The 22664-nt window shown below is 41.0% G+C and overlaps 2 long non-coding RNA genes across 2 annotated transcripts in view; both read right to left on the reverse strand.

The window, feature by feature from the left end:
- The window catches only part of LOC146439429 (uncharacterized), a 106411-nt gene that overhangs the window by 52015 nt on the left and 31732 nt on the right, over nucleotides 1-22664 (reverse strand). The window lies entirely within an intron of this gene.
- LOC146439430 (uncharacterized) lies at nucleotides 3692-6130 on the reverse strand. The gene is made up of 2 exons (XR_014851250.1): nucleotides 6029-6130; nucleotides 3692-5631 (listed from the first exon to the last, which is right to left on the reverse strand). It is a non-coding gene; the product is annotated as an uncharacterized LOC146439430 (long non-coding RNA).

The raw sequence follows: 22664 nt of genomic DNA on the forward strand, positions 1-22664 counted from the left end.
AAATTAGTTTCATGGTTTCATAACTTGAATAAAAATTTTCAGAGGAATAAATAAATGTAAATGTTACAAGAAACCATGTAACAAGGGTGATTTAACAACAGTCATGTCACTGTAATACAAGTGTGAAGTCACATAACCTCATGCTATATAGTCCCTAAGAAGGGAAACAAAAGTTTCATTGCTATTCTTTCATCTTCCGACTTTAGTCAAGAATAACAACCAGATCACCAGTGGGTCATCGGGTAGCACTTCCTTGTTCACCTTTCCCCCTCTAGTTTCCTGTTGAGACAGCTTTACTCTCACAGACAAGAATTACCCAAATAGAATCATCAGAGAGTCATGGAATGGTTTGGGTTGAAAAGGACCTTAATGATCAAAAATTTTTAACCCCCCTGCCATGGGCAGGGACACCTTCCACTAGACCAGGTTGCTCAGAGCCCCATCCAGCCTGGCCTTGAACACTGACAGGGGTGAGGCATCCACAACCTCTCTGGACAACCTGTTCCAGGGCCTCACCGCCCACACAGTAAAGAAATTGTTCCTAATATCTAATCTAAACCTTCCCTTTTTCAGATGGAAGCTGTTCCCCCTCGTTCTATAACTACATGCCCTTGTAAAATGTCCCTCTCTGACTTTCTTGTAAGCCCTCTTCAGGTACTGAAAGGCTGCTATAAGGATATCACCATCACATTTGCGTAAATGAACGCACAGCAGAATGCAGGTCTCCACAACCATCTGTGCCTTATTTAAATATCACATACATTCACATAATTGCAGGCATCTAATAACAAGCAAGCAATGAAGTTTTTGAAGGAGCAGTCCAGGGTGCATTTCAGGGAAACCTTTGCCCTAACTCAAATCACTCTTACATTTTCAGGTTGTGTGACTCATCTGATGAGCTTTTTCTTCCCCTCCCCACACAGGTAGAACTGTGAATGAGAATTAAATGATAGGGTTTAAATATGTACTACTAGAGGGAAATAATTAGTAACTCTGAAGGCTTAAGAGAGGGAGCTTCCATTTTAACACTCAGATTGCACTTGCAGGAATTTTTTGTCGTTCTCTTGTTAAAATAAAAAACAGCTTAAAACCAGGATAAGGACTCTTGATCATAGCTTCTGCTTCACTTCTATTGCCATTGATGTGACAATAATTTTAAATATTTTTTCAGTCCCCCAATTCTTCAAATAAATACCATTAACAGATTGTTTTACACAGACACCAAAAAATTACTGAAATTACATAGAATACACATTCCATCCAGAACACTGAAAAAAAATGATCTGGTAATGGATGTAGCAGGAAAGATTTTGAAGCATCATTAGTGTCTAGGATGCAAGTCTCTATGTAGACTTCAACTGCAAGTATGTGCATGAAGTCAGAACCTGCCCTATTACTGAGCAATGAAGGATATAAGGAACCAGCTGAAGTTCTCTCACTAAAAAGCTGATTGCATAGCCATACCTGATAAGAATCAATTCTCTCTTCTCAGGGTGTGAACTCTAACTACTGAACTTTACCTGCTAAGCACCTACTTAGAAAAAAAGAACACTAAGCTGTACCTAAGGTGAAGGATGAAAGAATAAAATATATAATTCTAAGAAAAGAGGCATCTAGGCGAGACCAATCCAAGCAATTCAAAGACAAAAAATGAGCAGGCATGGCACGGAGACAGTCATTACAGCAGGGAAGGGATGAAGACAAGTCTAGAGAGAAAAGGATGCAATAGAAGGTTGAGCAAAAGTAAGATAACCTGAGAGTAGTTGAAAACTACAAAGGAGGTCATAGATAATAGGTGGAAAGTCCCAAAACCTGCTTTTAGGGAAGATTAAACTCAGACTCAATTGAATTCCCTTTACAGGCCAGGTGATGGGACTGTTCACACAGATTGCTGGGCAATAGGGTTAAGAAACCCTAGTATTTGCTTAGGGGTCAGCTCCAGCTGAGACAGAAGTCTCTTGGAGCACATCTTTTCCCATCCTTTCTCTCATGTGTTTACATTAGGAGCACATTTAAAGGGGAGCTTTGTCTGCTACAGGCTTTTGCTACAGCACAGAGTTTTAAAATATGTCTTCAAATACATCTGCATGTCAGATGCTTGCTTTGCACTGGGGAATTTGGAAATTTTATAAGGGCACACTGTACATTTTGCCCCTATAGAGGGTACATTATAAGGGACCCCTGCTTTTGCAAGCAGTTCTTAATTTAAATAACTCAGCTTTCACTGGTATTTTAAATTAAGAATTCTGGGGGTTTTCTCACTGTTTTTCTCATTTCTGGATTCTTTTCTCCCTCTTCATTGAACCAAAGTCTGTCCCAGTGCTCCAAAACTAATATAGCAATATGACAGGAAATGTTCCTTTTTTAAAAAAAGGGCAGGGATATGAGAAGGTAAAAAATAAGTTCAGTAAATACTCCAGAACAACAGAAAAAATAATCAAGAGACAGGGTGAGGCAAGTACAATCTTTTTTCCTGCTGCTGTGGTTTAGACACATCCTATTTTTGCTCATTTTCAAAGCGGTCTTTGTAACCTTCAAACCATACAGTAGAGAATTCTTATTTTGTCTGTAACAACTTTTTATACCTATGCTAATTTAAGTCAACCTAATTTCCAATTCTGTACAAATCCTTCTTGGGCTTGGGTAAGTGAGAAGATCATGATTCAGCCACTGGGTCTCTCACTACCCTTCCTTGCTGTCAGGGAGGGTTTGTATTTGTGCTCTTCATACTGGTTCTGTCAGCAACAGACAACTCACCTCAGTTCCTTTTCCCCAAATTTTCTTCCTGAGGGACCTGAGCAAGCTAGCCTCTGATCCAGCTGAATCCAGCTTGCTGCCCACCTGAGGTCTCTGTTTTGCTGCTTTTTCTCTTTCTTACCCCAGGAATCAGCTGCTCCATCCTTGCCTCTCTCCCTAGGGAGGAATCCTAACAGCCTGCTGGTTAGGATTTAATGATTAACCCCAGATCCTCTCTTCTGCTTTCTGCAGCGTCTGAAGAAAAGTCACCAACTCTTCTCAGTCATCTCCACCTAATCTGTTGCTTCATTGTATTCCTGGATGTTTTCATAATTAAAACCCTTCTTCTCCATTAGTTTCTGAAGGACCATACAAAGGGTGATCCTGCAAAAATTAATCATCCTCATTTGGGGATCACTGGAGAAGTCCTAACATGGTTTTGCCCTTGATGACTTCTCATCTTGTTGATCCTCTATTCAGTATGATTCCACAAACATTTGTACTGTCAGAACCAAGGGGATGCTAAACAACATAATTTATCTGAGAAGAAAGACAATGTCTCTGCCCCACAAGAAAAAGTTTAAAACAAAATATAGTTCTGATAACTGCAGGACTTTCAGCTTTGTGCTTATATACCAGGAGCTTTTGTCAGAACAGAAAGAACTGGAAGAAAGCAGCAGTAAACCAATATAAGCTATTTGCATAATGGACTTGCTACATTGCCAATACTGATGAACAAGGTTCCCCTTGGCTAAGTTAGAGGGCAAAGGCAATTTTCCTTGTTTTAACATCAACCCTTTCTGTTCCCTAATCAGGCTGCCATTGTCTGGTCTCTCTGCCTCTCATATCCCAAATTTCCTTATTTTTAAATGACCAGAAAATTTTGTTCAGAGTTCATTATCAAAGTAAATTCTCCCACAATTAGTTTTCTAGACAAATAAACACAGAAAAGATGTAAGTAATAATTTGCATTTAATTTCTTCATCATCAGAAGATTGACCAGGAATAGAAAGCAACCCTCCTCTGGGCTTCTGCAAACATACAAAAGCGTCCATCATCATCTGATGAAAACACCCATTTCATTTACAGGCCTGAACTTGAAGTGATCAATTACATAAAAGGGACCATATCTGTACATGAATGCTGAATATTGGCTGGAAGACATCTGAGCTAACAGCATTTTGGAGAAGTTTGACTTTTCAACATTTACATAAACCTTACAGATTCTGTGAAAACCACATGGGGTTATGTTACCTAAATGAGGTACCCTAAATGATGAATGAGTAGCGTGGCATCCCATCCATCAGAAGACAGGGAAGACAGGAAATGGGGAAGGTAGGAATACTTTTTCAAGATATGAACTCCACCTTCCTTTCAAATGAAGCAGTACCACCAGAGCGATCCTGCAAAAGCAAGTAAAGTCCCTGTTTGTCCTCCAAAACCCCTTCTCTGGTTTTCCAGGACTTCTGTGGTTTGGTTGGACACACCTGAACACCTTTCTGCCATGTGCTGTTTTCTGTTTGCCATTTCCCTGCTGTCAGACAGGACGACGCTGAAAAAAGAAAGCAATGGCCCCTAAGAAGCAGTTTTCTTCATGAAAAATGTCAGAACCACTACTGGACCAGAGAACACTTTGTTGTCTTCAAACTTGCAAGTCCATTTTGTATAACTTCAAAAAGTATTGCTCTTCAACAATTATGGCTTTGTATGTTTTCTATGTCTATACAGGGCTCAGACCAAAACCAAAGCTGTCATGGTCAAGCACCGCCTGAGTCAGAACTTCAAGCTGTCTGACAGATTTTCTGTGTCATGCAATAGCTGTGTTCCCAGCTGTAAATTATACATAATAATGACCATCTTTGTTGCTTGCAGAGACTGTCCACGAGCCAGAAGCGTCCAAAACATGGATAAAGACAGGCCCTGTAAGCAAGGCCAACAATAGCAATGTCAATCTGGTCTAAGAGGCACATATTTGAGATACAAGCCAAAAAATCATCAAAAAAGAAGCTTCATTGGTCACAAAGGGATAAAGGCATATCCTTCCTGTTTGTAGAAAGTTTTCACATATGCAGCTGTAAAGTGCTGGATAAGAAAAATCCTTCCTGATTTACATCTCCTGAAATAGATTTAATTAGTTGTGGAGTGTCATAAAATGCCTAGGAAGTAGCCACTTGCTGATATATTCACCTGGGAGCAATTTGAGGAACTGTTCTTCAGCCCTGTAGACATGTGAGATGAAAGAATAGACAGATCATTAGCCAACAATGAAATTAAAAAGAAAAATACAGTGACTGGAAAAAGCAATTATCACCTCCATTAAATTTTATCCAATTCACTATCAAGGGTTGCTGGACAAAAAGACAAGAATTAGCGTCCCAACACTTCTTTGGTGAACTGCTGCATTTAGGACAAGAGGAGATGAAATGCAGACCCCTGAGGGCTAGGTAGGACTTTGGCATATCAAATCATTTGGTCCCAGGATCACAAAATGTTCACAGGGAGCTGGAGGAATAAAGCTAGCACTGATGAATAATTCAGAGAGAGGACCTGAATTTGGAGTCGCTACTCAGACCTGCAATGAATAGCTGCTTTGCCTACAGAAGAGCTGTGGGATTTCTAAATAAAGTCATATTTTTCATAATGTGTATGAAGCAGTCAGCAGGAGTCCTCTTCTGCTCTCCATGGGCAATTCTCTTTCAGGGCAGACACTTGCTTCTGCTGACTCTTAGTAATTGCGTGACTTGGTAAGCCGCCACAAAATCTTCCTGGATGCCATCGGACCAGGTATCCATGGCAAGGTCTATCTGAACCTTCTCTCAGCTCCACGTGGTGACTTCTGTGCCTGCCTGCACTTCAGGGGCTTCCTTTCCTTAGCCATGGCACAGTCATTCTCACCTAAGTAAGACAACAGACTTATTAGGGCTACCGCTACTTTACACAGAAAAAGCTTTAAAATACTTCATTAAATTACCAAGAAAGTGCACCAGTAATATTTTGCTTATTCTCTTAACTGTATCCAGGGATATTAGTAGATCATCATCCTCCAAGAATGCTGTCAAATGAGGATCTCTAAACTAAGAGGATAAAGTTTATTTTGAATACTCGTAATGTCTGTGATAAAATATGTATATTTCTTATTTCTATTTTTCAGGCTTGCTCTGAAGAATAGGTCATATTTCATGTCCACCATATGGGAAACAGCCCACCAAATGAAATGCTACTTGGGTTAATTTCATGGGTATTCAGAAGATCACAAAATTAATTAATTTTCCTTCTGGTTCTCAAAACATACCTAGACAGAGAGGGAGGTTTTCTGAGACGCTAATTTTCTTTCTGTCCCAAAACACCATAAGAATAATTTTCTTGATGTATTTTGCTGTTTCAGATACTTGTCCTGATCAGAAATGAAAAAAATTCAAAGGATGAACAAACATGAAAGGTTAGCAAAACATATTTGAACCTCAAAAATGTTACATTTGCAGTTTTGGAGAAATTTAAATGTCCTTTCATGCAAACAGATTTTCCCACAGCTCTCCTTAATTCTTAGAGAACATGATAACAAGGATACAGTCAAGAGATAAAACCAAGATTAATGAGACATAAGTGAGGCACTTAATAGTTGAATCTGTGGGATGATATACACAGGAAAGTGATGAAATGGTCATGAAGTATGATTCAAGAGTGAACTTCACAAGAAAAAATATGTATTACAGGAAATATATTTGCATTTTAAGAGGAGAGAACTCAATAACCCAGCAGGGCATTTCCGTTTCCAATTATTTGCTACTGTGATTCAGTGACTGGATTCTGGGTTTTGTAAAAATGCTTCTGTACGCTGCATGAAAGAGATCAAAAGTCATCCATTTTTACGCTAATGTAAAGTAGTTCAATCTCAACACAAGATCTGTCTTCACAGACCTTTACAGCTATACAGCATCCAATTAAAAGCAGCCCAATATCTCTATTGACAAAAAGATCTACAGCAGCATGCACACTTGCAAGGTCCTTCACCACCTTAGTCAATTCTTTTTAGGTAATTCATTGCTCAGGTGACAAATCTCTTCATTTTGTTTGCTGATAAATACAACCTGTATTTTCACATTTCCTCTCAACCTGGATCCCAAGCCAGGAGTACAAAGCTAGAAAGTACCCTGCACTACAAAATATAAGAAAGAAGCTAAATTATTTTGAAGTGTTCTTGACAACTTCTGTAAAACACTGAAAGACCTCAAACATTCCTTTTGCAAAATATGGGCTATTTGTCCCATGTGTCCTAAAATTTTCCTTGGAGAATAATATACTCGTTTAATGTTGTGATTTTTTTCTTTAATGACAATGCTGAAAATTGTCTTTTCCCACTGTTTGTCACACTGAACACCAATCATAATTTTTAAATCATTTCTCTCAATGGAAAGACAATTTATTTACACTGATAGCACTCTGATCTAAGAGTCTTAAGACTCTTACTAAGTATAAGAGTCTTAGTGAGCAATACAAGAAATTATCAAGATGCCAATATTTTTCAAAGATATGTCTGAGAACAGATGAGTCTAGGTTTCATATTACCCTCAAAGTTGCTCCAATATAAAGTTTCATAGTTCCAATTTAAAAAATAATTTGAGAAACACAGTCTATCTCTGTATCACAAGGTACTACAGTTCCATGGCAATTTTGGAAGGTGACTTTTCATTACTTGCTGGGTGTATAATTCTTACTCTGTGAACAGTAGGGGGTTTATGATTCTGAAATATTCATTTGTTGAAGGTTAATTAATAAGCTTCAAGCAGCCTATTTTTGCCCTACTCCTCTGTCATGTTAAGGACTTCACCCTGTTTGACAGTATGAATCAGAAACTGGTAGTAGGATGTATCATAGCACCTTGTAAATGAAATGCATATACAGGTCCAGAAATTAGTTTCAAAGCCAGAACCTTCTGGGAGAGAAGGACAGGAGTATGATCCAAACCACTGGACTTTGGAAGGAAATTTAGACAGGACAGGTAGCAATGAAAGAGAAGAGACAGAAGTCAGGTTTTCCCTTCCTCTAGGCCCTACTGACATAGTAAACTTTTATTAGTAGAATACATCACATTGTTAAAAGGGTTCAAAACCTGGATGCCTTTCTATGCTTTGCTTTGACAACCAAATGCAACACCAGGAGAAGGGAAGGAGGAGGATGGCAGCATTTGGCACTTGAACAAGGTGTTCAAGTTCTTGGGGAGAGAGGACTGTGGCTTTACCTGTGTCTCATTTATGCTACAGTTTATAAGACAAGGATTTTATATATTAATAGATACAAAACTGAATTTAGGAAAGGAAAAAAATAGTATTATTAGGACAAAACAGGCCTCCAAAAGGTTGCTGCAGTACTAAACCACACACTGTGCTGCAGGGCGTGCAAGTGGCTGTCCCCCCACAACTGGCCCCTTGTCCAGAGAATGGGGCAGCATCCAGCCTTGGAGCCATGGCAGCCACGGGTTGACAGGCAGCCCTACTCATCCTCTCCATCCTGCCTCTGGGAGGAGGAGCAGCTGGGGAAGAAGTTCAGCCCCTGTCCCCTCTCGGGTCCCACACAGGGACCAGCCTGTGGTTGGCTGTAGATGTCATTCACTTGCATCCTTTCCAGGGCTCTGGTTGCTGCAGATGTCTCTGCCACCTGGGAAGACCAACTGGGAAATGTTTAATAAATCCTGTAGCACTGACCAGATTTGGGGAACACATATTTTACTATGAAAACATGGAACAAGAAGCCTTGCTAAGAATACAAATACAGTGCAAGACATTGTGTATAAAATATGTTTGGGTCTCAAAAGGATACTCAGAGGAGTGTCACAGCTGTTAAACAGCCCTATGCCAAGTGCTCAGCACAGTATTGCTCTGAGACTGCACTCCTCAGGCACCACCTGGGTAAAGGACATCACCTGGGCATCCCTGGTGCTGCTAATGGCTTTATGAAAAAAATTAACCCATCAGGATGCACTCTTTGCCCTGACTCACTTCCAAATTGGTTATTCAACTATGACCTAAGACATCAGCTGGATTATGTATTTATCCCTTCCCTCGATAGACTGGTACAGCATGTGACTATAGACCATTAAACAGCTGTTGGCTTTCCAGCAAAGCTGGCCATCATTCAGCCACGGATAAAATAATTATGTACAGCACTTCATTGTGTCTAGCCATCCCGAGACAGCTGCTCAAGTGGTAAAGAAACAGGTTTCGGGAATTTGCCCCTGGCCCCATTTCTGAGGTGTTGCATGACCAGCACTCTCCAGCACAAAGGGCTGTGGAGTAAGGCCTCTTTTCAACTCGCAGATGGGTGTGTACATAAAGGCCCATAATGAACTTCAGTCTGAGCTGGGGAATTTGGTGTGGCTTTATAATGCTGCTTTTTTTAATAAGGTATGCAACTCTCCAGAGCTGCTGTAGGTAATCCTTAGGTACTTAATGATTTTCTTCACTGTATTGTTTAGGCTTGAATTATAATAATGATACTGTGCTACACGTGTTCTACAGATAAATCTTTTTCTATTTATTATTTTCTGATTGCCTCTTGGACATTATGTACTTTTTCTTCAAACTCTCTCTCATTCGTAAACTGCAGTTGAGAACAATTTATGAAGCGTCATTTGAACCAAGAAGCATTTTTAATGAGTATGTTTTGCAAAGGGCAGCAGCACCACGAATAACACTAATTAATAGCTTTATTTGATCTGGGGAGGAGGAAAAAGCAAATAGAAACTAGATATTGATTTGTCCAATGGTCTGCCTATTGTAGAAAGTAACCCTATATGTTCTCCACCGTATTCAATTTTCATTTCTTTCTGTAGTGTATGCAAGTACAGCATCTGAGCAGAAATAAGAATTGGGAAATTCTCTTTTTGACAGCATAGAGTAACTAACATGTTTCTTTTGGCACTTGATCAGAAACAACTTTAGTTTTAATACTGCTGAAAAAGCCTTGATTGCAGAGAAACATTTTCATTTCTTGCCTATTTATTCAATACCTACAAACTGATAAAGCAAAATAATTAGACTGGCCAATTTATTTCTTAAAGAAGAAAATGAGAAAATACAGTTTAGCTCTCTAAAGCTTTCTCAGTTGTGTTTCTTTATTTCCTGCATTTGTCAAAGGCTTACAATTTTCTTTCTCTCCCTGCTCCTTCAAGACCTTACCTAATGACTCAGTAAGTAGGATCCTCATGAGTAAATGAGGATGCAGGGAGAGTACACGAGGGCAGGTTTCACAGTCAAGGGCAAACAAGCCCTGCCCAAAGGTCTGTACTTCCTGCACTGCCACGCAGAGCCTGTCATTTTGCAGCGAACTACCAGTTTGTTCTGCATTAGCTCAGGCTCCTCCAGTGTTGATACTGAATGCACTGATGCCCTCACTCTTGAGCAACCCTTCTAGTATAGCCCACCACATTTGCTGCTCTACTTGCAAGACTTATTAGGCTTTTTGTCATGACACTGAAGTTGCCTCTCAGAGCTTTCTGAGAATATCTTACTCCCCCTGCCCCCTTCTTGCACTTCACATGAAACAACAGATAGCCCGGGAGAATGGTTTTCCCTGTGTGACAGAATATAACAAAAATTAGAATAGACTTGCTCAACAATACTGTAGTTCTGTAACACAGTTTAATAGAGAACACAAAGATTGTAGAGATAATTTTAAAATATGTCAAATAAAAATTAAAAAAAAAACATAGGGGCTTTGACTATACCCATATCTTTTTGGTATAAAAAAGAATAAACCCAAGATACGGAGAAATAGTTGTAGCCATTAGGACGTTTTCAGGGCTGCAGTAAATCAGTCCATCTGCAACCACCCTGAGGGACTACAGTCACACTGAGAAGTAACACAAATACAACACATTTTACCATTGTGATTTCCTGGGTGCTATGTTTTATACGTAGGACAACTGGTAAGGGGGAATAACAGGGAAATTTCCCCAAGCCTCGGGGCAGAGTGATCCAGCAGTGCTAGATCTCCTGCACCCTGGTCACTTCCTCCTTCTCCCAAGCTCCTTGTGGACAGCTAAAGGGCTCTGCAGCCACCATGACTGGTTCTGGGTTACAACATTAAGGAAAGCAAAGAAGGCATTTCAAATGGCAGGGACAGAGCAACTGCAGAGAGAGGGAAGTGAGGATTTGGTTTGCCACAGGACCACAAACCATTTCATTCCTGGAGCCTTGTTCCAGGTTCTTTCCATGGGGATGCTTCCTGATTAATAGAAGGGAATGCCTACTGACTGCTTACCAGCATTCTCTGCTTTGCAAACCAAATTAATAGCATTTCTCAGGTATGCGCATTTTAATAGCAGTATGTGTTTGGATTTCTTCCAGGTTTGACATTTACTGTGAACTTCCTGGATTTATGTTCTGGAATTTCCTTTGTAAAGTGATATGAGATTTACAGATAGCCAAATACCCCTCTAGTAGAGCAAGCATTGTTGTTGTTGTTGTTGTTGTTGTAAGAGCATGGTGCTCAAATACAGAAATTTCGTATGTGAGTCCATGATGGACCTGAATGTCTGATGGAACTTACAAAAACCATCAGTTGTTAGGTACATCGAGGGCCAAAACTCATTCAGTATACAGACAACACACACGTGGTGCAGCATAATGAAATTTCTTCTTCTGGCCAAATCCCAAAAGACCATCCCAGAAGGCTCTTTCTGACGACCCCATGGTCAGGGAGAGCAGGCAGTGGCACCCTTGAAGTCACTTGTGAGCTCAGCAAGGCACAGACATCACCTGAGCTTCTGCACGCAGAGTGTTTCTGTGGCAGATATGCAATGTATCCTTTGCTCTTCATGTGATTAATTTCCAAGGATATTAGAGGTGTTTTGCTGAATGTTACCCTCCAGTTTTTAAAGCCAATGATGCTGCCTGCTCTGTGCATGACACTATCACCACTGTCCAGATGATCCCACCTTTCAGGAATTTTGCCCATTCATCCCAACCACCTTGCAGAGCACTGTGTCCCTGCAGCAAATCAGAATGAAGGGCAAGCTCAGTGGCTGGCTTTTCCCCTACTTTGTGTCGGTCCCCTGGACATTTCAGTGTGTATTGGAAGAGCAAAATTGGGCAACTGGCCTCCAGCTGGCTCTGCATTATTCTAAGAAGGTATTATGGAGACAGGGGAAGACACACATTTAGCCAGAGCTGCACAGAAATGCCTTATTTCCTTTTAAATATGCATAAACAATTTAAAAAGAAAAATACTATGATTGCTTCAGGACTGCCTTTGGCTGTGATTAGAAACAGCTGAGCAAAGCCAAATGCTCAGTTGTTTCTGCAAAGAGATTAACACCTGTTGAAGACGGAATAAAAATATGTGACAGAGTTTAAGAGCAAATATCAAAAGATCATTATTGTAAAACTAACAATAACACCAGTGACTGATCACATCCCCACCCTTTCATTCTACATCATTCCTGGGAGGGGGAAAAAGCACATTAACACATCCACAGCACATAAGCAATATGTATGTGCACATACTTTCAGCTCTTCATCCACAGCTGGGAGAGAGAATGGCTCCTCGATCCTGTTATCCAAAGAAAATTTACAGATGGTATCAGGTCATCATGAAGTAACATCTACCCAGGCATGCCATGCATGCTTGAGGCAGACAGCTGTATTGTAGCATGTGTTGTTATGTTCATGCTAGTGTTCCATATGGGGTAGGAGGAGCATTCTTAGTGTTTTACAGGCCAACCCTTGAGGTAGAAACTGGGGAACAACAGATTGGAGAGCAACTTCATGGAAAGGGACCTGGGGGTCCTGGTCAACGGCAATTTGAACATGAATCAGCAATGCCCTGGCAGCCAGGAGGGAAAATCCTGTCCTGGTGTCATCAGACACAGCATCACCAGCTGGGCAAGGGAGGGGACTGTCCTGCTCTGCTCTGCACTGGGGCAGCCTCACCTCCAGTGCTGGGGGCAGTTTTGGGTGCCACAATGTAAGAAAGACATTAGGCAATTAGAGAGCATCCAGAGGGCAACATGGATGGTGAAGGACTTTGAGGGAAAGCTTTATGAGGAGCGGCTGAGGGTCCTTGTCTTGTTCAGCTTGGAGAAGAGGAGACTGAAGGGAAATCTCATTGCACTTCCCTCATGATGGGAAGTGGAAGGGTAGGCACTGATCTCTTTTCTGTGGTGACCAGTGACAGGACCCGAGGGAATGGCCTGAAGTTGTGTCAGGGGAGGTTTAGATTCTTCACCCAGAGGATGGTTGGGCCCTGGAACAGGCTCCACAGGGCGTGGTCACAGCATCAAGCCAGTTTGGACAATCCCCTCCCTGTGTCCCTTCCAACTCAGGATATTCTGTGATTCTACATGTGATTTCCCACATTTCTATTCCTATGTGCTGCAGGCACAGTAGGCACGTGTTGTACCTTCCTGCCTCAGGGAAATGAGTTTCTCTGGGATCCCACAATACCAGCCTTGCCCCAAATGGTACTGGGAAAGAAGGCCTGGAGTTCCCCACCAGCCTGAAGTGCCCTTCCAAGGCCAGGCAAAAAGTGCCAGGCCCTGTCAGCTGCTCCGTGAGCTCACTGCATCTCTCTGGGGCTGATACTGAAACTGAAATAAGTGACCCCCCATTTTGGACCCCAAACCAGAGATTCTTTCCTGGTGAAGGCCAGCTGCAGGAGCACTCCAGATCGTAGCATGCTCCCCAGTTCATCAACATGGAACTGCGCAAAGCAGGGGCTGCCAGGCTCACCCCAGGGTGTGGTGCTGCCCTTAGTTCCAGGGAGGGAAGCACCGCAGACAGTGTGGAAAGTTACACTCTCCTCAGGAATGCCCTGTGGTGCAGACATATGCCAATATGCACAAAGCCACAGCTGCGGGCATGACCCTGAGGCAAGGAGCCCACAGCCAGACCACTGCTGGTCTCTCAGCACTGATCAGGCCTCCACAACCTCAGGCCTGTGAATTGTCACTTATTCCCCTGGAGTGTAAACATTGCAGTTGTACCTGAACCACACTTGGGTGTGTTCCAGACTTGCCTGCGGTGGTGGAGGAGAGCCCATGCCACCCGGGCTTCCCACCAGCATCTTCCCTCCAGCTGCTAGAGACTGCTGCCACCTCTAGCCATGAGAAAAACTGGCTGAGGCAAAGGCCACCCGTGGCTTTCCTCTCCCTGCAAACTGAGGAACTGCAGCTTGCTTCTCTCCTGCACATGTGTCATTCTTCAGGCTGTGCCCAGATGGAAAAGCTGCTGAAATGGTCGTGTCCAGTGCACATCCCTGCACAGGTTTCTCTCTCCCAATGGAGGCAATGGCTCAAAGATTTACACCAGCTAGAAGTTTTGATGCATGTCTCCTGAAAGCCAATTTATTTTTATTCCAGAAGGTATTAATAATAGAAAAGCCTGGGTTTTGTTGGCTGATCTCTTATTTTTTTCTCTGGTCATTTATTGCAGCTCCATTTATTTCTTCCTCTGATTTCAATTTCTGTTCTTGTTTCATTTTGATTCTAGTTTCCTCAAATATTATGCACATAAATTAAGTAGCAGTATTCAGAAAAAAGACCTGAGAGTCGCCTGTGTAACCCAGAAGCTATGAAGGGATGCAAAATGCAGAGAGCACAGAGAATAAGAAAAAAAATACTGACATTTTTATTCTATTTTCTTTCAGTGTTGTATATGGAATATTGTATTTCTCATGTTATTTTTTTAAAAAGTAGATATAGGAAGGGTTCTGAAAATATACTTTGAAATGATAAAGAAACTGGAAGACTATCCATAAGAAGACAGACTGTAAAAATTTAGAGAGAGAAATGAAAAAGATGATATGCAGTAGGTATATCTAATAATGGATTTTTAGAGAAAGTAATTCAATACATCCTTTTTCCATACTATAAAGGAAAGAAGATACTACCCCTTTGGACTAGAATTTCTTTCAAGATTTTGTGAGTTTTTTTATTACTTTATACTAACAAATTTTCAGAAAGTCATTGGATAGGTTTAAAAGTGATTAAGAATAAACATTCACACATTATTCTTAGAGTATTATTAAACAATTGATTGCTTTATGCTGTTCATCTTGAAATATCTTGCTTATACCTCTGGAACATCTAATATTATCAGCTTCATTTTTACTAACTGGACTAGGCTGATGAAGAATGGAAATGTTGGGGTTTCTGTAACTGTACAAGCTTTCCCAGGTCCAAGTGAGAAGGGTAAAGTCATCTATTTATTCTTAAATGCAGTAGTTTATTACTTGGAGTACTTGGTTTAAAAAAGCATAACACTTTGCATGTCAAATACTGCAAACTAAAAAAGTAGAAAAAGAGAGGCTACTGAAACTAAGACAAGGTTAATAAATCTTTTTAATGCTTGAACAGCTAACAAGGAAGGGCATGCAAGGACAGACTTAGTGATATAATCATTACCAAAAAAGGATTTTGTGTCACCTACTAGAGAAGTGTAGAATTTAAAACATTTGAAATTATTGCCTGAACACGAATTTCCTTGGGCCAAAATACCGTATTTCTGGTAATTGCTTCATGCATTATCTGCAATCACAAATTATTTCATTTTGCCATTCACATGAAAATAATCCAAGGACTGTTGATGCAAGTTCAAACCTATTTTTCTCTGGGCTGTCACTTTCAGGTGAATGTTGTAGAACAGCGTTCTTCACTGCCAGGTTCCCAGAACCAAATAGGTCTGTCTGGCTATGGCACATAGAATCAGAAAAGAAGTAGCAGAACCCTCTATTTACAGCTTTTAATGGTTCCTTTGCCTCTCTAATTAGCCTTATTTATAACTAAATATAATAATTTAGGTCTCACATCCCAGTTTTAGGAGTCCCACACTTGAAGACTCATCAGAGCACGCTGCTGGAAGAGGCAGTCATGGAGTTTTCCTCTCTGAAACCAAAAGTTACTGTATCAGAGAGAAATTGCCACCTACATTGATATAATAGTGTTCTCCCTAAAACGACTCTTCAGAGCATCGTTTCTGTACAAAACTTGCACAAAGTAATCAAAATGAAACTTCTGTTAATTGCCTAAGCAATCCAAAGTTCCCCAGTAATTTGACAAGCTACAATTAGCTGCATATTTTCCAGAGGGACACCTTGGGAGGTAAACAAGGAATCCTGTAGAAATGCGAGATTTCAATGACTTGCATTTTCTTGTATTTATGGCTAAAACCCTACAATTGTAGTTAGAGCTTTTGTTACTGCTTGTGACAAAAGCTTGTGTGTACCATAAAGGAGGCAGTCTTTAGGCCCCCATGTGAAGCTCTGCTGGGCAGGCAGCCACTGCAGCAAGCTCTGCAAGTGCCCGGGAAGCCAAAGGCTTGGCTTGGCCAAAGCCTTGGCTGTGGGCTACCACAGTTACATTATCATCTGCTACAAGCAAGGCTGGGCATGTCCATGTGAACATCAGGAGCAACCTTGGCAACAGAGCAGATGTGGCTACATGGCTCCACTTTTTCTCTTTAAAAAAACCCACTTGAGTTATAGGTGCTGGAGCTGAAAAACATTCATCCTTTCTGACCATGCATGAAAGACAGCAGAAGGCAGAAGTTATTGAATCCACATGTGCAACGGAAGAAATTGAACCCATTTCTTTGTGAGTTGGTTTGGTAGTTATAAAAGTAGTCCACCAGGTAGAGCATACCACAGGCAGGGCTGTAGATATACAGAAACCTGCCAGCCCATGATGTAGAGAGAGAGAGGCTCTGGTTGAACAACTTTCTCACAGAAGGCCGTGGGTGTTCATTACTGAGCTGGCAATAGCTCCACATGCTCCTTTGAGAACAGCCCAGTGAGAATCCAGGGTTTGTTCCCCATGGCTCCTCAGGTACCAAGGTAAGCATCTTGGGAAATGAAATCACATTTGATTTGAAAAATAATTACAATCTCAAAGTTGGAACTTTTGCTTTGATTTTGTCTTTTTTTCCCAATTTGTTCAAAGCAGAAATCAAATGGACAGGCTTAATAATTACAGGCAGTATGCTTTGGCAAGTGCAGTATCTCTTTCCAAGTAGTGGCAGCTGAATATAGTAGGCAATTCCCAACCTCCTACCCCAGAGTGGGTAATCTATGTCTTCCCTTGCTGTGTATTTCCTCAACTGCCAAATACTAAACAAATATAGAAAGAATGCTGTCAGGTCACATCGAGACCTGAAAGTTTAGAATTTCTACCTAACAGCATGAACAAGACTCTGCAGACAACAAAAGTCCTTACTTTTACCTCTATATGAAAAAAAAAAGAAGAAGATTTAACATGTAAGGTAGCAACCTCCATATTTCAGTATTGCAGAGGTTTATCTCTGCACAGGTTCACTTGTGCAATTGAGAAAATTGCCAAAGAGAATTTAGGTCTCTCACTGTTGCTAAAGGTGAGGGAATTGGGGGAGAGGGGGGAAGAATACAAAAAGGAAAAGTAAATTACATTTTAGAAAACCCCTCCATGTTTCAGCCTGGGGAGTTTGAGTTAATGTGGTAGGTGTTTTTGGAAGTGAGCATTCCAGATTTCATGTGCTTTTTGAGTTTTAATTAAATAATTTGAAAAAGAATACCATATGTGCACAGACTTCTCCAGGGATAAGCATGTAAATTTCTAAGTTGGTATTTGCAGACTGTTGAACTCATACCAGCATGGAAGGAGGCTTAGGGATTTTTCATTTCTTCCAAATAACTTCCTGAGCAGCTACGAAACTAAGTAGGCATCTAGTAATCTTTGTCACATTCTCCAAGGTTCAAGTTCTCCAACAAAGAAGCTACTGCATTACTGAGAAATTTTCCCAGAAAGAAAACACACCTTTATGAGCATTTTTGTTCTCCCACAGTAATAATAAAAAAACATTAAAGCACACATAATGCAGCAGTGAGTACCTATTCTAGCTGTGCAGTAAAAAGCAAAAGGAGCCCAGAAGAACAAAGGGAAGGCATGAATAAGTGCTAACACAGGCACCAGGTGGAGCGGCATAGCCATCTGTACCCTGACTGACTCTCACCCAGCTTGTTTTTATATACATCAACCACGAGACAAACTCCACTGTTATGTGCAGCTTTGATAATACATAATTAGCTGGTCATTTTAAAATCATCAGGAAAAAAAAAAAAAGACAGTAATCATGGCAGGGGAAAAGACTGAAACACCATAAAAAGGAGCTGAATTAGCCCCTGCAGCCAGCAATTTTTTGAACTCTTTGGGTAGTTTATCAGACTGTAACAATAGAAATGATTTTGGAAATAGGAGCAGTTGATAAAGTGGCAATGGTGCTGATTGACACCCCTCTTCCAAACTAAAGAAATGCTTGTGAAACTGTAGTATAGAACTCACTTAAGAAAATATTTTGAAGCCTGAGTTACTCTTGCAGCATTGTTTCTCTGATCAGAAGGATGAAGTGAGTGACAGCTACACAAATGAGGGTACAAGGAGGCAGGAGACAAACAGACCTGAGGTTTAATTCTGGGAGAAACTCACAACTCTCTCATCAAAAAGAAAGCTCACCTTTGTTCCTTATGCTGAATAAGATAAAAAGACAAGTATTAAAAGTAACAAAAATCAGTCCTGCTCTTCACTGCAGCCAGTGTGGAATGGGCCATTAGCATCAACTGATGTAAATATCTGCTGAATTCTGCTATTAAAAAGGCAGCAAATATTTTGTGACAGGAAGAAAGCACTGGAATTAGCCTTTGCATTCATTAGAGGTGTGTATTATAGTGGTTATGCATTTATTAAAATATGTAAAATAATTGTCGTTTTAGGGAAAGGCTCTGAGGGCTTACAATATGATCCCATTTTTTTAGTTGGTGATCTCTGGGATCACAGACTGGGAAGAAAGCTTTTACCCAGTGACTTTATCATTCATCTCAGCTGCCTCTCTTGCCACAGAGGAAATTCATTCCAAAAAAGCTAACCTGAAAGCTCCAATTTAACTTGCTCCTCCGTATTTACACTTAGGTATGTTCCCTTATGGAAAACTATTTTTGAACTAGCATTTTATACGCAACTGCAATTTGCCATGCAAAACTTTTTGCAGAAGAAACAACAGCATCGTCTTTGTAACATTAAGACAGTGGGCACAGGTTTGTGTTTTGGTTTGGATTTTTTTTCAGCTAAGCTCTACAGAGCAAGAGATCAACTCTATTTTTCAAGTTTTATTAAAATATAAAAATGGTGTTTTGGAGTTGGATGCAATCCTAGACTTGCAATTATATCAGATTTTGCCCTTTTGCCCTCAAAACAATTCCAGATTGTGGGATTTCTGAGCTGGAGTTGGCTTTATATTTAAGATTTCTTAACATTCCAGTGCATTCTAACTTAAATTCAATAGTAAAGTCAGCTTAAGAGCTTCAAGGTGAAAATTAAAAATTTGGTAAAATTTGTCACATCAAAAGATCCATAAAGTCAGGATTCTCTTTTACTGGTTGACTTTAATCTTGAGTTTTCACTTAGCTAAAGAAATAAAGAAAACCTCACACTTTCCTAAGTCTGAAGAAACTTTATCAGAATGAAAATTACTGACCCAAAGGTTATTCTCCTTCAGCTACTCTTGCTTAGCCACAAATTCTCCTTACACTTCTTTAGTCACCCTCCTCTCTGGTGTTCTGCACAGTTTGAAAAAAACAATACATATATTTGTCTTAGTGATCTATTTTTTCTTTTCCTATTTTGTTAGGTAGAAGACACCCAGGTCTTTTTATATGCTTCAAGTTCCTAGTGCTAAAGTGTAGCTTCATGTTTCCAGATGTGCACAAATTTCTCTGAAAATGAGAAGAGGAGGGAAGGAAAGTTCCTGAAGCTTAGAAGTTATATATAACATTGCATAAAATTGCTCTTTAACGCATTTTCTGGGGCCTCTGCTCTGTTTGATCCTGAAAAACATGAAATTGTCATCTGTAATTTCTAGTAAATAACTTCTGAAAAACTTCTGCTTATCAGGAGAGTCCTTTTCTGAGACTGTGCTACATATGATGGCATTTGGGAGGTGGGGGTAGAATTCGCTCATTACTGAGGAATAGGATATGAAGAAAGCTAGATAATTGGCTCTGAAATGGTGGTTTCACCATAAAATAACCCTGCTCAGTGCTACATTTCTGTCCAGCTCTGGGAAAATGTGCTTTTTGAAATTCCTAGCTAAACAGACACGTGCTTTACTAGATCGTCGCAGTTCATAAACACTGTGGGTTTTCATCAAGCTGGCAATTTGGTTTCATTCTGATCCAGTGCCGCAGTCAATTTGTTGACTTGATTTTGATTTGATGTCTGTAATGCTCCACTTTTACTTTTGTAGAATATTAATGCTAGATTGGCTTTGATTTCATGGTTCTATTTTACTTCAAGTTTCTTAACAAAATATATTGAACTGATCCTTCAAATGGGACTTTCAAAAGTGCCTAATCTGCACAATTTTTTCAGTATGCAGCATCATTGCAGAGTCTTTGAAGACATGGGTATGTCTGAGCTAGCCGACCCAAAATACCAACTAGCTCTCAGTGCAACAAGTTGTCTCAGTACAGCAGTAAGCATAACAAAAACATCAACCAATGGAGTAGGTATTGGGGGGGAGGGGAAAAGCTTTGCTTCCTTTAGAATTTTTTTATTTTTTAGGGTAATTTTCTTCAACAATGTCTCAGACAGAACAGAACTTCCATGCTTGAATACCATGAGCCACCCAAGGATGCTTCTGGACAGAGAATAAGGGTGTTTGCACACCCAGACGTAGCTATCTGAAGTGTCCAGCTAGAGCCAGTGTGCCACCTGCATGGCAAGAGGAGACAGAAGGTTGTGCTCACATTCACCACTTGCAAGAACTTATTTCTTCTGCCTGTCAGAGACCAGTCCTCTAAGTTTTATGCCGAATGCTGGGTAGAGCAAATAGTCCACAAAGCACGTAGAAATGCAAATGCAATCTCTGCATTCAGCTGAGGGGTTTCTGATAGGAGGCAGGCATTGCTGAATTGTGAGGAAAACACCTCATGGAATGTTTTGTGTCGTTCCTTTGCTCCACTGTGAAGGACACTGAAGAGTGATTAAGATCTGCATACATAGCTCCCCACATTCACCTATAACACTGATCATGCTGAGTATACTCACCACGCTGGCCATGACTGAGCTGACAGGACTGCAATTTCTGGAATCTCCACCCTGTGCTTGAACTGCAAGGCAGTCTTGTCTACACTTCTGCACTGCATTTGCAAGCATCCCACAGCTAAAGTGAGGCTAATTCACAGCTCTCAAAACCCTCATGCACTTCTGTCCTGACTTGGTATTTTAAAAGACTGAGAAATGCAAATGTTCATGAACTTAAAACTGATTCATCTTTTCAGTCCAGTAGCTCTTTGTCTTTCTTCAGGCTCTAAAGATTTTTACTGTATTACTGTGGTGAAAAGCTAAGTTAGGGCTGCCCCAGGTCACCTTCTTATCAGTTAGTTTTACTCTGGACTTGTCACTCATCATCCTCAGCTCAGACCATACACCCACTTCTCTGAGTAACAATTACAGAACTGCAGAATCATGGAATGAGCAAGTTTGGAAGGGACCACTGTGGGTCATCTGGACCAACCTCCCTGCTCAAACAGGGTCATCCTAGAGCACATGGCACAGGATTGTGTCCAGGTGGTTCTTGAATATGTCCAGCGACGGAGATTCTACAACCTCTCTGGGTAGCCTGCCCCTATGCGCAGTTGCCTGCACAGTAAAAAAATTCTTCCTCATATTCAGGTGGAGATTTCTGCCCATTGCCTCCTGTCCTATTGATTGGCAGCACTGAGCAGAGCCTGGAAACATCCTCTTGGCTCCTCCCTGCAGACACTCACAGACATTGATGAGGTTCCCTCTCAGTGTCTCTTCTCAAGGCTGAACAGGCCCAGCTGCCTCAGCCTTTCCTTGAGAGATGCTCCAGTGCCTTAATCACCTTTGTCACCCTCTGCTGGAGCCACTCCAGGAGCTCCATGTCTCTCTTGCCCTGAGGAGCCCAGAACTGGACACAGCACTTCAGATGTGCCTCACCAGGGCTGAGTAGAGGGACAGGATCACCACCCTTGACCTGCTGACATTCTCATGTTGGCATATTGTCTCTGTAAATCAATCAAATAATCTCAGTCTCTGTAGGAAAGCAAATTCACCTGGTAAACAGGACTCATAGGGGTTAACTGATGGAGTTTATTGTAGGAAACACTTTCCCATCTCCTTTGCAGATTTGAATCTGAAATGTTCAACTTCACTTTCCTCGGGAGCCGATCCTCTTCCCCTGCTGTCCTCTCAACACTTCTCCCTACTGACTTCCCAGGCCTTTTTGCTGCACCCCCTTCCCAGGCTGCCTCCCCTCCCTCTCCAAGAGGCCTTTCCCAGGTATTTGCCATATGCATGGCCCCACCAACCTCTCATAAGTTTGTATTTTTCAGCTCCCACAGTCAAATGATTAGGTGAGAATCTTGGCTTATGGCTTTAAGTAAGTTTTCTAGACCTCGTGGTAGCAAAGAGAAACTTAAAAACATGACTCAAGTGCACCCTAAAGGCTAAGAAACCTGAAGGCAATAAACCACACCCTAAAGTTATTTTACTTTTAAAATCTCAGTTTTAAGTTTTTTAACAATCTCAGGCCTTTCTCAGCTTTTCTTGTGATTTGTGAACATCTGGGATTGGCAGTGCTGCAATCTGAGCAAGCAGGTTGGAAAACACATTCCTACAATCCAGCTGCTCCCTAGGGTCTACTTCCCACTGGTCCCACCAGACTGCATCTCCTGAAATGACCTTCTGAGATGCAGCAGGGATTCCACAGGGTCACATAATGAACCACTGCATTGCCTGAGCTGCTGCTTCCCCATTTCTATCTTTGGAAAAGTTAATGACCATGTTGGTTTTTTGAACTATCCCAGGGAGAGTAGCGTTCTTCAGGCAAACACAGATATCTGGAAGCAAGAAAAAGAGGTGTGATCAAATCCATGTGTTTTCT

Source organism: Lichenostomus cassidix, chromosome 3 (assembly GCF_008360975.1).
Source record: "Lichenostomus cassidix isolate B80296 chromosome 3, HeHo_3.0, whole genome shotgun sequence".
NCBI classification, from domain to species: Eukaryota; Metazoa; Chordata; class Aves; order Passeriformes; family Meliphagidae; genus Lichenostomus; species Lichenostomus cassidix.